Source organism: Talpa occidentalis, unplaced genomic scaffold (assembly GCF_014898055.3).
Source record: "Talpa occidentalis isolate TD23 unplaced genomic scaffold, MPIMG_talOcc4v2.1 talOcc4.10, whole genome shotgun sequence".
NCBI lineage: Eukaryota > Metazoa > Chordata > Mammalia > Eulipotyphla > Talpidae > Talpa > Talpa occidentalis.
In genome coordinates this window covers 14,488,552-14,502,188 of record NW_023600993.1, presented here as the reverse complement: position 1 = coordinate 14,502,188, position 13,637 = coordinate 14,488,552, and the positions used below count along the sequence as shown (strand labels likewise).

The 13,637-nt window shown below is 41.4% G+C and overlaps 1 long non-coding RNA gene across 1 annotated transcript in view; it reads left to right on the top strand.

Annotated features, from left to right (window-relative positions):
* Positions 1–248: 248 nt before the first annotated feature.
* LOC119252574 (uncharacterized) overlaps positions 249–13,637 on the top strand; it is a 38,423-nt gene continuing 25,034 nt past the window's right edge. Inside the window, exon 1 of the long non-coding RNA XR_005126850.2 lies at positions 249–299. This is a non-coding gene — a long non-coding RNA (uncharacterized LOC119252574). The remainder of the gene's footprint in view (positions 300–13,637) is intronic.

Here is a 13,637-nt window from a genome sequence, read left to right as displayed (position 1 = left end):
TATGTGCTATTGTGTGCCAGGCTCAGAGGTTTGTGTCCCCCTCTTTGGCTGAGAAAAGGCCCACAGGAGGGCCTGGTCTCACCCGAGTCACAATGGCCTTGGACCCTTGAATACCATTCAGGGTTTGCTGAAGAGAGATTAATGTTTATCATTATTGCCATTAATGGTATTACTGTTATTGCTGTTATTATCCGTTGCTTATTGGAAATGAACATTCTGTGGTCTTTTGAAACATTCCAGCACTTTCTCTGCAGGATGTCGAGTAGCCCAGGGTTCCCTACAAGGAAACAAGTTGTAAAGTGAGTCTACCGCTTTTCCCTGTACTTCTTTTGGTGCAACTATTTGTGTTTTTGTTTGCTAAGATAGATAAGAACACAGCAAAGGGTGGTGTATTAGCTAGAGTGAAGCTGGCTTCATTGAGGGAATCAATCCCCAAATCAGTGGCTTAATGCAATACAAGATTACATCTCATTTATCGAAAATCTGAGCAAGGTATTATAAAGGGAAGAAAGCATTATTCCAAGCCCTGAAAACACCAAATGGGTACCTTCAATTTGCAGGCTACTAAGTCCACAGCGGTGGCTGACTCCATTCCTTCTACGTGAATTGGGGGGAGACCACACCTGGCAGGTCTCAGTGGAGCACACACCACTTCTGCCACATTCAGCTGGTCAAATGTAGCTGCCAGGGAATCTGGGAAATGGAGTCTACTGATTCCTGAAGATAGGATTGGAAGCTGTGCTATCTGATTTTGGAAACTTGTTTTATAAAAATTGGGATGGTGGGTTAAAGCACATGAGGGCTCATGATACATGGAATCTAAAAACATCAGACTCACACAAACAGAGTGGTTTCTTAGGCCAGGAGTATGGGTGGAAGTGGGTAGATGTTGGCCAAAGTGTCCAGACTTCTGTCAATAATGTGAATATATTCTAGGAAATGACATACAGGTTGGTGACTAGAGTGAGCACTGTTTTGCATGTTTGAAAGTGGCTGTGAGAATAAAGCTCTCCTAGTCTCACCATAACAACAATGATAACAACAAATAGTAATTATGGGAGGTAAAGGAGGTGCCAACTAACCTTATTATGGTAAATATTTTGCAATATAAATGTGTAACCAGCCATTACATTGTACCTTCAGCTTACACAATGTCAGTAACATCTCCATAAAGCCTGAGGGGGGAAGTCCCAAGGGTGGGGGGGCACTGTTCTAGGGAGCCTTCCCTGGGAAGGTGACATTTGTGTGAATAGGGAGCACAGTGGAAAAAGATCTAAAACCCTTTGCAAGTTGCACATACCTATAGTTTATTGTTATTCTTTATTGTTTCAGCAAAGTCTGTTTGAGCTCTCCTATAAATCAGTTCCTCTTGAAGCACTTTTACATTTCTGGGAGCGACTGGTACAGTGATAGACACAGAATGGGCACTCAAATGTCAATGTCTTTTATCTGAGGCCATTGAATTTCTAAAGAGATAAAAGCTCTAATATCCTATCTGGAGGTAGACATCTGGTTCCCCGGTTATGCTTGCTCTAGTGGGAGATAGGAAGGTCGACTCTTCCAAATACAGATTTTCATCCAATTTCCTCCTGCTTTTAACCAACAACTTATGCCCGCCTGTCACCACGTTGGTGCATCTGAGCTTGTGGTACACATCACGCTTTTCTTCTATGTTCCTCTTTATAAAAGCACTGACCCTCACTGGACCTTATGAGTTTCTTACCAGTTTCTACACCTCCGTACGCTTTCCATCTCCAGAAGTTTCATTAAAATCTCTCAACTGGCAATGTCTCCTCCACCCTCTTTGTTCTTGTGGGTTTCGACAATATTCTTAATTTTTTGAGAGGCTTTTTCTTAAAATACAGATTTCTTGACTTAATACTTGAAAATTCAGGTAAAGTAAATATGACTTGGAACCTAGATCTACCTCATGAAATATTAGGTAGATATTTGGATAGATGGATAGATAAAATAAGAGAGGGGAGATGAGAGGTTGGAGGAGAGAGAGAAAAGAGATGGAGAAGTTGAGAGAGACACAGAGAGAGAAATTTTCCTAAGCTAGGCTGACTGACTGGGACAGGAAAACAGTAATTGAATATCTGACTTATTAGAGTTTAGAAATATATTTCTAGCTTATAGTATTGCATAGACTTCATAGGAATATCTATGATGTATATGGATGTTCATGAATGTATGTTTACGATGAGATGTATGTTTAAGGTGAGAGTCATGTTAACTATGTTTTCTGCAAGAAAGAAAAAAAATTAAGCCTAGTTCTTTGATTTACTAGTTGTGTAAACTTGGCCAGCTCATTTGAAAAATTAATATCAACTTCTATAAAATTTTTCTGAACCACTTCAGGATATTACATCCTACTCTTTCACCCTTAAATATTTTAGTGTGTATTTCTCAAATATGAAAACATTCTCTTATATAATCTTATTGTTGTTATCAAATTCAGGAAAAACAACATTAATGCAATATTGTTATCCAACTTGTCTTCAAACATTTGGTACAATGTAAACATTGATTTGATACCTCAATAAGGGAGAAAAAGGGGCCAGGGGCCAGGGACATAAATCCTCATCTATCATAATATAAATTCAATAAATAATGACTAAGGTTGAAAATCAGGAAATAGATGCATAAACATGTTATTTGAAAATATGGAGTTGTATGCAAGACAGCGGGGCTGAAAGTGGTTGTCTTGGCGAGCAGGTAGGGATGTGATAAGGGATGAAGGATTTGTTATAGCTCTGAGTTCAATTTGTCCTTCAGATACATGTAAAAGTAAAAAAGTAAGACCTTACTCTGCTTTTCCACCTGACTCTACATCTCTCAACACTTCTAAGGAAACAACTCCATGCAATTCCTTTCACTGGAGGAGACAAGATAGAGGGCCAAGAAGCAAGGTACATGAGATGGCCCCCTTGAACAGAACTACTTTGAAAATGTGTAGTGTAGGCGGCAGGACTGAAGTCAGGTCTTAGGCAAGGATGTGTCTAGTATGACTGAATCCTGGCCAAGAGGTGAAGAGCAGTAAGATGAAGATAGAGCAATAGGTTTATGGGAGCTAATAATTCCATTTGGCGACCCTGCTAGGAGACATTTAGTGTGGTGGTAGAGGCGAGAAGTTGGTTGCTGTAGATAAACTCACGAATGAGAAGTAAGACAATGAGGACGAACTTCTTTTTAGAGACATTTGTAGGCAAGATAATGCAGTGAATATTGGGGAATTTAAGGTCAAATGACATTGTTGGAAAATAATTGGATTTTTTCTAGATTTTTAGCAATTGTGACTTAAGTTTCAATAAACATCCTCATTTAGTTTAGTGTGCACTTGTTTTCATTTCTTTGGGTAAATCCCAAGGAATGGAATTATTGGGTTTTACGGTAAACATATGTTTAATTTTGTAAGAAATTTACAATTTTGTAAGAAGTTCAAAGTGACTATCATTTTGTACCTTTACTGCCAGTTCCCTTTCCTCCACATCATTGCCAGTGTAACAGAGTGGTCCCCAGGGAAAGGGGAGGTTCCAGGTTCCCTGCCCCACCCAAGGGAGAAGGGAGTGAGCAGGGAGGAGAAGAAGCTGCAGAGGAGCCTGGGGAAGGAAAGAAGCAGGAAGGAGCCAGAAGGAGACCTGGAGGAGGCACGTGGAGCAGAGAGACACGTGAAGAAGCTGTGCTTACTTCTGGCCTTGGACCTGTGCCAGAGTCTTGGGGGACATGGAAGGAGACACTTAGAAGAGATGTGGGTGAGAGTTACATAAAGAGGTTAATATGTCACCATTTTCTTGATTTTGATTTTGCTCTTTTCCTTCCAGACTTGTAGAGACCTTTGGCACCTTCCCTATGGGTCCCCACCAGAAGGGGCTCTAGACTTGTGACAAGCTTTTTTGGGTCTCAGTGGCCCTGCTTTGACCCAATCCTGTTTGGCTGGGCATTTACCCACGAGGGGATGGGTCACTTTGGGTGCTTAACTTGGAAACCATTTTATCTACTCTTTCCCTTCTCTTGTCTTTATTGCACACTAATTGTATTAAAGTTCCTTTCCATTAACGGTCTTAAGCACTACAGTATGTCCTGTCTTGATGTAGCAAATGGCAAAACTTATTAAGAGCAGGCAAATTTGGGGGTTCTGGGGTACCCCTCCACCCAGCCCTGTAACACCAGCACTTGGTATGTCATTTAAAAATGTTGTTATTCTTATTTTAACTGACATGTAGTAGTCAGGACCGCATGATTTTATGGCAATTTCTACTAAATAGACATGGAACAAGTAATTTCAATGATACATAAAATCTTCTGGAGAAGGAAAAAAAAAATGAATATACACGCCCCGACTCATATTTTATGAGATTAAAATGACCTATTGCCCAAACATGACAAGGACAGAACAAGAAAGGAAAATTACACACCAAACTCGTGGATGACATAGATGAAAACAAAAATCTATATAAAATATCAGTAAACTGAATGCGGTCATATATAAAAAGATAAAACATAGAACCTGGTTCAAGATATCCCAAATTTGCAAAAGTATTTTAACATAGAAAATCAGTTCGTGTAAATTAACAGAATAACCAAATTAAAAAGAAACTGGTACCGTAATGTCAGGTGTTCAGGCCTGGTCTCCCAGCCAGGAATGGATCCCAGGCCGCAGTGGCAGTGGTGAGTCCCAGCCACTGGACCACACAGGTTGGTGCCTCAGGAGGCTGCAGCAGGAACTTCTCTGATGCTGACGTCATTTTGTAGAGTTAGTGCGGGATCCTTAGGTTCACCCTGGGAAAGTTTTCACCAGAGCTCCCATTTCAGCAGCATATGGCGAGTTCCCCAGGTGAGTTTCTCCACGGGATAGAGACATTAGCTATATTTAAAGAGCAGGTTTATCAGGGAAAGGAAAAAGGGACAGGTTTTGCTAAGAGAGGCCTGCATGGTTGCAGGTGGGCAGCCTTGACAGGTCACAGGCAGGCAGGAGGCTGCTGCCCTGCAGAGGGAGAGAGTTGGTGAAAAGAGTCACCTGCATAGTCACAGGTGGGCAGTGGAGTGCTGCCCCAAGCCTTTGCAGAGACTGCATTGATATAGTCCTCTTCTGTTTGGGAGGGGTCACTCCTCCGTGGAGTGGCCCATTTGTTGCCAATGGTGGGTAACAGGCAAAACTAGAAAGGGACCAGAGATTCCAGGGTGGGCCCAATCTCCATATCTTTACCCTCAGGTCTGTGCTCCACTCCCTGTAGCATCTGATCCTGCTTGGGCCTCATGCCTTGTGATAAGGCACCGGTGCCTGAGGGGCTGACCTCTACAGCTGGGTTAATGGTCATGTTATTCCCCTCAACCCCCACCTCCTGTGTGAGTCGGGTTTTAAGTCTTGTGAGGCCTCCTTCCCAGTTTTTCTATTCTTGTCCTCCATCAATGCTCAGGCAAGAAGCAAAAAGAGGCAAATTTGTTTAGAGAAATAGATATAAGAGAAAATTTATTAAGAAGAAAAGGGACAGAAATAAAGGGGGACTTCCAGGCTGGTGGAAGCAGGCCAGGAAGGGCAGGCAGGGAAGTGGAAGTGGAATTGTGCCTCAGGGAATAGACACCTTCCTCCCCTAATTATTCTAAAGCCCCATCAGTCTCTGATGAGTTAGTTCTCGGTGGACTCACTCTCTCTGTCTTGATGTCTCTGCACACAGAATTAAGTCTTTGTCCCAGCCCTTATTTTAGAGTCCTTTTCTCTTTATTGTGCCTGTCCAGAAATGTCCTGTTGCCCCTAGTTGGAGAGGGGTTGGGGTACAGGGGTGATTAGTCCCCTTTAGAATTTGTTGGCCTTATCTCTGGAGCCTTCATTATTGCTCCGAGGCTTTTTTTCCTATTCTATTCTGACCCTGGAAGCCATCCACTTGCCCTATGACTCAAACCTTATATAATCATATCAATAAATCTTGGAAAAGTCTTTGCTAAAATCAGCATCCATTTATATTTAAAAGCCAAACTTTTAGCCAACTACAACAAGAGATTTTTTTTCAACCAGATAAAAGGTATGTGCAGACAGAAAGCAGTGAATCCCAGGCTTAATGGTGAAGCATTGTAGCCATGCTCATTGAGATTTAGAACAGCACAAAGGTATGGGCTCCCTCCACTTATGTCTTGCATTGTAATGGGGTTTAGCTAATAAAGAAAGGGAAGCAAGGGGAAAGGAATAAGGATCAGCAAGAACATGTGTGAGTTCATTTTAATCCTGCCAATGGGATGCCTTAATCTCTCACCACACAGGACAGAAAATATCTGGATAAAGTTAAATTTTATACGGACAGAACTGACACCCACAGGGGTTTATGTCACCAGCCACTGCACTACGAGAAAGCAAGGATGAGTGGTGATGAAAATACTAGGTTTTGGTTTTCTCTGCCCTCTTTTATTCCCCTGTAGCCATCACAACCTGGTTTTGCTCTGTTGTGTCACTGTTATTCATTATGCAGCTTTCAACAAAATCATCCATTAGACCACAAAGGTAACACTGCAAAGGCTAGAGAGCAAATTTTCCACTTAAAGAGGTAAACAAAGGGTAAAGAGAAGTCAACAAAGTTCTTGTAGTACTTTGAAATTCTTAGTGACTTTTAAGTTGAAAAAAGTTTAAAGACTCATTTTAAATGTCATTATTTGCTTAACTTACCATAGAATATGACTCTGCCAATCTACCCAATTACAGTAACTATATTAGAATATTTTAAAAGATTTTCATTGTTTTAAAATTTATTTTTATTGAAGTAACATTGGTTTATAATACTATTTAGAGGTATAGGATCATACCCTCCAGGTTTATGTAACCACACCCGTCACCAAGGTGATGGAGGACAAGAATATAAAGACTGGAAAGGAGGTGCCCCAAGACCAGAACCGACTCACAAGGAGGTGGGGGTCGAGGGAAATAACATGACCATTAACCCAGCTGTAGAGGTCGTGACCCTCAGTCACCAGTGCCTTATCACAAGGCATGAGGCCCAAGCAGGATCAGATGCTACAGGGAGTGGAGCACAGACCTGAGGGTAAAGATAAGGTGATTGGGCCCACCCTGGAATCTCTGGTCCCTTCCTAGTTTTGCCTAGTTACCCCAACTCGGCAACAAATGGGCCACTCCACGGAGGAGTGACCCCTCCCAAACAGAAGAGGACTATATCAGGGCTGTCTCTGCACAGGCTCTGGGCAGCAATCCACTGCCCACCTGTGACTATTCAGGTGCCTCTTTTCACCAACTCTCTCCCTCTGCAGGGCAGCAGCCTCCTGCCTGCCCATGACCCGTATCATGCCGGGGTCTCCCTTCACTGACCTCCCTCAGCAGAGGCAGCTCTCCTCAAGGCCGCCCGCCTGCAACCATGCAGGCCTCTCTCAGCAAACCTGTGCCTTTCCCTAATAAACCTGTTCTTTAAATATGACTAATGTCTCTGTCTCATGGAGAAACTCGCCTGGGAAACTCGCCGCGTGCCACTGAAACGGGAGCTCTGGTGACACCTTTCCCAGAGTGAATCCAAGGACCCCACACTCTACAAAACTCCATCAAAGGCACCCACAGTCCTCCACCAGAGCCCACTGGGCCCCTCCCTACTTTGCTCTCCTGCTCCTCATGCCCCTCTAGTAGCCTCAATTCTGCGGTCATATTTCTAGGGTTTGTTGGTGATTTGGTTTTACCAAGACTCTCATAAAGTGACTCTCTACTCTCCAGTCAGAATCCAGGGTTCCAGTGCGGGGCAATTAAAAATGAAACCATAAGGTCAATCAACCATCAACAGCCTTTCAGATTTGGGTCGAGACTGGTATTTATAATCATTGTATCATGTAAACTGTTCAGTGTTCAAATCCATTCATTTGCCTATTCAAAAACTATAGATTGAGTGCCTACTATGTGCCCTGTAGACACGGGTGTAAATTAAAGAGACGAAAACCACAGTGTTCCTGGAACTTAAATTTTGAATAGGGAGACAGAGAAAAGCAATAAATTTTTAAAAATGGCAAGAATATGAAGTGGTAAGAAGTTCATGAATTAAAAAAAAACAAGAGGGAAGTGGAGGCTAGGAAGTAATAACGGCAGCTGGAGAGTAACATTTTGAAAACATTTTCAGGAATGCTTCACTGACCAGCTCAACTTTGAACAAACCTCAAGGAAATAGTTAAAAATCAGAGAAACTACGTGTCTGTCATTCAGGGATAGCAGAGATGAAACCGCATTTTGACACTGGCAGTTCAGGAATGGGTCATAAAGCGCTAAGAAGTAGATTCTTCTGCCTACTGGCCCCTCCGTCATGGACGGCATAGCATAAAGTGAAGGGAAATGCTTGGACCAGAGCTGGGTCCCAGATTTGGCTTGGATTAAAGATGCTTTGTGCATCTTTTTCAGCTTCTTGGCAGCCAAATACTATTGCTTTTAAGAAAATTTTTCAAGGGCCTCCCTGGAGGCACAGGGGTTAAAGAAAGCACTATTAAGCTATCCATAGCCACTGCAGCATGAGTTCGATCCCTGCTGGCCAGGGAGCAACCCACATGGCACAGCAGACCTCTCCTGTCTCACCCGCTGCTCCCCACAGCAGTGTAATTCAGTCAGTCTGCCTGTTCTGTTCCCCACTCTGTCTCTGGTGAATCCTCTCACCCCCCACACCTCTGGCTTACACCCCAGTTCTTATATGCATAAATAAATAAATCTTTAAAAATATTAATTCTGACTCTTTGAGACTGAATATGATAAATATTCAGGCAGGAATCACCACACATTAGACACTGGCGATTATAGGGAAACTAAGAATGACTTGAAACCAGTACTTATTGAGATACAGCATACAGGGGAGAAAGGCAAATAAATGATCTCTGAAATTAATAATTGCAAGTGAGGGATGCTAAACAAAGGCATTAAGAGGGCGTATTACAAGGTGGTGCCATTTACTCTTTGGGTATTGTGGAAAGCAATCCTAAAAACAATACTTTGGAAAGAGAGAAGGAAGTGGAGTTCATGGAGCAAAAGCCTGAAGGGGAAACTGCTTTTTCTCCCCAGGCTATGCAAGAGGAAGAGAACATCAAGTGAATGAAGGGCATTAAGGTAACATGGTTTTGTTGTGTTTGTTGATTTTTTTCAAAGATTTATTTATTTATTTATTTATTTATTTATTTATTTATTTATACAAGAAACGGGGTACAGGCCAGATTCGAGATTCGAGGGAGGGTGAGAGGGTCCACCAGAGACAGAGCGGGGAGCACAACAGGCAGACTGACCGAAATACACTGCGGAGGGGAGCCGCAGGCGAGGCAGGAGAGGTCTGCTGCACCATGTGGGACCCTCGCTGGCTGGCCGGGATCAAACAGGCACTGCAGAGGCTGCAGACAGCTTCACAGAACTGGGCTCAACTGTCTGCGCCACCAGGGGAGGCCCTGTGTTTGTTGATTTTTAAAAACAGGCATGGATTTTTCTTACTTAGCTCCTATGGGCACCTAAAAATCTCCTGCTGAACCTACCTGCAAAGAATTAGTCATCTGGTCTTCAGCAGACCTGCAAAAACAAACATAGAAATTCAGTCTTTCCCAAAGACTGCTTTCTTACCAGTTAACAGTTACCTGGACAGGGCATGTTTTCTCCTTGCTGAGATGATCCTTTGAGTTTCTACCCTCTGCCATGTTCTCCATCTACAAGTGTCACTGACATCCTACCTTCCACCAGCAGAACCTTAATAGCTTTTCATTGGCCGACTTTGGTCAAGCTCACATGCTTGTCCCATCAGAGCTATGTAAAGCTGAGAGTCTTTGCAATAGCCCCAAACTCATATTTGCCTTGTTTTCCCTCTTCAATAAGGCAGGATGTTTCTATAAAATGGAGACAGGACTATGGCATATTCTGTGAATGACAAACTTTAATACACAAAAGAATCTCAGAAGACTCTTCCGAAAACAGTAGTATAATCTGAAAGATAAGGGGTGTAACCATTCTAGTTTTTACTACATACAAGATCATTTGAGGTATTACCACAACCTTGCTCACATCATCTCTGTATTAGTAACTATTCTGAACTAGGTCTTCTGGTACATGTTTTAGATGATAAAACAGACATAAATTTCTCATTTATTTAGAGATGTGATTTCTATCTGTTCAGCAGCAAATACACCTGGGGGTAAATATTAATGTTAACCAATAAAACTAATAATTTAAATTTCATTTAATTGACATGAATGAAAAGAAATTGTTACTATAAATGTTTGGTGAATCTACCAGAAGTACTTTTAATGTTTGGCTTAGAGTATTCTTTGAGCCATTACATTATTTTTTCACTCCCCACCTTAATGATATTAGTCTATAGTTATTATTTTTGTTTGTTAGATTTTAGTCTAGCCATAAAAATCCATTACCAACAATACAACTTGTATGTTTTATTTATCGACTTTGAGTTTTAGTATCAGAGCAATAAATACCATTCAGCAGTATTCTAACAAAATTTCACTATTAATTTGTTAGTTTTGTCTGTTTTTAAGGTACATGAGTAAAATTGACTTTCCACGGTGCCGTATACATTTTATTTAAAATTACTACATATGATTAATATTAAAAATATTGGCAAATCTGAATATATCCTAGGCATGAAAGGTATTTTCAGCCTTTGTCATCATAGGATCGAGGATTGGTGGCAGAAAAAAAATGTATGGAATATGAAATCCTAGAATTTGGGCGCCTCTCTCTTACAGAGCATGCCTGCCCACCCAGCCCTATGCTTAGCCAGAGCAAATCTTACCTGAACAGCAGTCACTACAGTTTTCAGATGCCCAGTCGCTTCAATCACTTTATAAGAAATGGAAGCCCATTACCTTGCTATTTGTTGAAATTTTGTTGAAGCTTCATACCCCCCTGGAAGCTTACTGCCTCCTTCAGGGCAAATTGAGCTGCTCTGACCATACTTTCTTTGACCCACTGATCAGAGGACCCACGGATTCTTTTCTGTGTCCCAGAAGACTCACCTACACTGACTGCATCAAGTGGTTTCCTTGTCCTATGGCTTCCAGTTGAGTTTGATTAATAGCAGGCACTATTAGGAGACTGAAGAATATAAGAGGACATTGCCTCTCTTGCTTGCTCCTCATTGAGTCACTACACTTTTATTGCACCGTCTTTGAAAAGTCACAGGAACTCTCAGGTAGACCTCGTCCACAGTTAGTGGCTTCCACTAACCATTTCCTCCACTTGTGCCTTAAGATCTATGAAGAGCAATGACGCCCTGGTTTTGCTAGTCTTTGGGTAGTCTACTCCTCGCTGGTTATCTTCTGCCCTGTCTATACTACAATGAAGAGTTTCTTTATTAAATGTTTTTCAATTACCCTGCCGAGATCTTTACTGAAACATTGCTATGTCTGTCAGTGAGGGACTGAGGACTCAGTCTTTGGCCTGATCCAAACAGATGGCCACTATCACAATCATTACACCATGTGCATGTCCTACCAGCTACTTAGGTGTCATTGTACAAATTATTTACTTTTCATGTTCATTTAGAAATAAATATTTCTGGAAGTGCTAAAGCCATGACTAGCTGCAGACCATGATTGTAAACAGATCACCACTGCCCTCTGAGCTTTATTTAAAAACCTGTATTTCACATTGACACATTCAGCTTATATTATTTGACCCAAAGAAGGATCCCACTGATCAGTTCCCGTTTTCTCCATTTTTATATTTCAAAATTTCTAGCCCTCATCAAAAGAAAAGACATGCTTGTGAAGGTAACACTGAGATCCAAAAATGAAGAGATTTTAGGCAACAAATTAATATTCACTGTCCAGACTGAGTTCACTTTCTTGTAATAATTTAGCACCACATATGGCAGTGATGAATAAGCATTGATAAGAGAGGTTTCCTTTTTTTTTTTTTTCACATGAGTCAGAAAAGAAAGATTTTTAAAACTGTAGTGAGTCAATAAAGATAAATATTAATAGCTCATATTATGTGTCCAAGATTCTAACCAAGCAAGATGTGGAGCTGGATTTGCTTTGTCGCAAAGTTAGTGAGAAGAAATTGTTAGTTTTGTTCTGCTACTGCCATTGCTGGTCTTTGGACATCTGAGATGTTCTTGGTGCTGAATGAAACATTTGGGAGGGCAAGAGAGTTGATTACCAAGAATTTTCCTTCTGAAAAATCACAAACTAAACGAGAAGAGAAAAACAATGTTTTAGCTGTTCATTTATTTCATTTCCTTTTATGTGTTTTTACTCTGTAGAGCAGAGAGGGTAGGCTTGGGGGCATCATGCAGAGAGTCTACCATTCCCTAGAGCTGATGGAGATTTGCCTCTATCTCAACCAAAATTTCCCAACATGAAAATAGATTGTATTCTGCTAAAAAAAAAAAAAACCACACACACATACACACACACACACACACACACACAAAAACCCAACCCATTTCAAAATGCCCTCTAGCACACACCTCCAATTGTCACCATCAATAAAATGTCTCCAGGGGCCTCCCTGGTGGCACAAGGGGTTAAGCGGCAGCACTATGAAGTTATCGGCAACCACTGCAGCATGAGTTCGATCCCCTCCCAGCCAGGGAGCTACCCACATGGTGCAACAGACCTCTCCTGTCTCTCCCCGCTGCTCCCCTCAGCCAGCAGTGCATTCCAGTTAATCCTCCCGTTCTGTTCCCCACTCAGTCTCTGGTGAACCCTCTCATGCCTTGCGCCTCTGACCTGTACCCCAGTTCTTGTATGCATAAATAAATAAATCTTTTTTTAAAATGGCATTGAACTGAGTACTTAAGATTTCAACAGAAAAGCTCATTTGCGAAATCCTCTAGGTCTTTGGCTAAATGGTGTCCAACCCAACAGGTGCAAGGAAGACAACATAGAACTCTTGTTTTTCTCCCTGTAATCTTTGGAATTTCCCCCTTTTTTTTAATTCTCAAGTATTCAAAGCTTATTTTGAACTGGAAGTTTAATAAGGAAGTAGCACTTTAAAATATAACTTACGGATGTATGTGCTCCAGAGCTAAATATCTAAGGACTGTAAGTTTATGTTGACAATGTTGATCGTAGTTTCTTTTTTTAAAAGATTTATTTATTTATGCATACAAGAACTGGGGTATAGGCCAGATGTGTGGGGTGGGGTGAGAGGATTCACCAGAGACAGAGTGGGAAACAGAACAGGCAGATAGACTGAAATACACTGCTGAGGGGAGCAGCGGGTGAGACAAGAGAGGTCTGTTTCACCAGGTGTGTTGCTCTCTTGTCAGGGATCGAACCCGTGCTGCAGTGGCTACAGGTAGCTTCATAGGTTGTGTTTTATGTCAAATTTCAAATTACATACCCCTTATAGTAAAGAAGGATGAGCAAAACGTTTAATAAGCAATAAGAAACACATATCCTAAATTTTCCTTTTTTTTCAAAGAATTTATGAAAAAGTATTGTATCACAATTATTAATATACAGGAATTGGATTTTGGTCCTAGATTTACCATGAACTACTTGAAGAACCCTTCCTGAGATTTCAGTTTCTTCCTCTCTAAAATTAGGAAGAAGAGCAGGACAATAATCTTCAAGATCACTTACTGTATATCCTAAATCTATCATAAGTTCCTTTTCACACACACACATATACACACACAAATGGGATTAAAAAAATGTGAGTTGTTATCTTT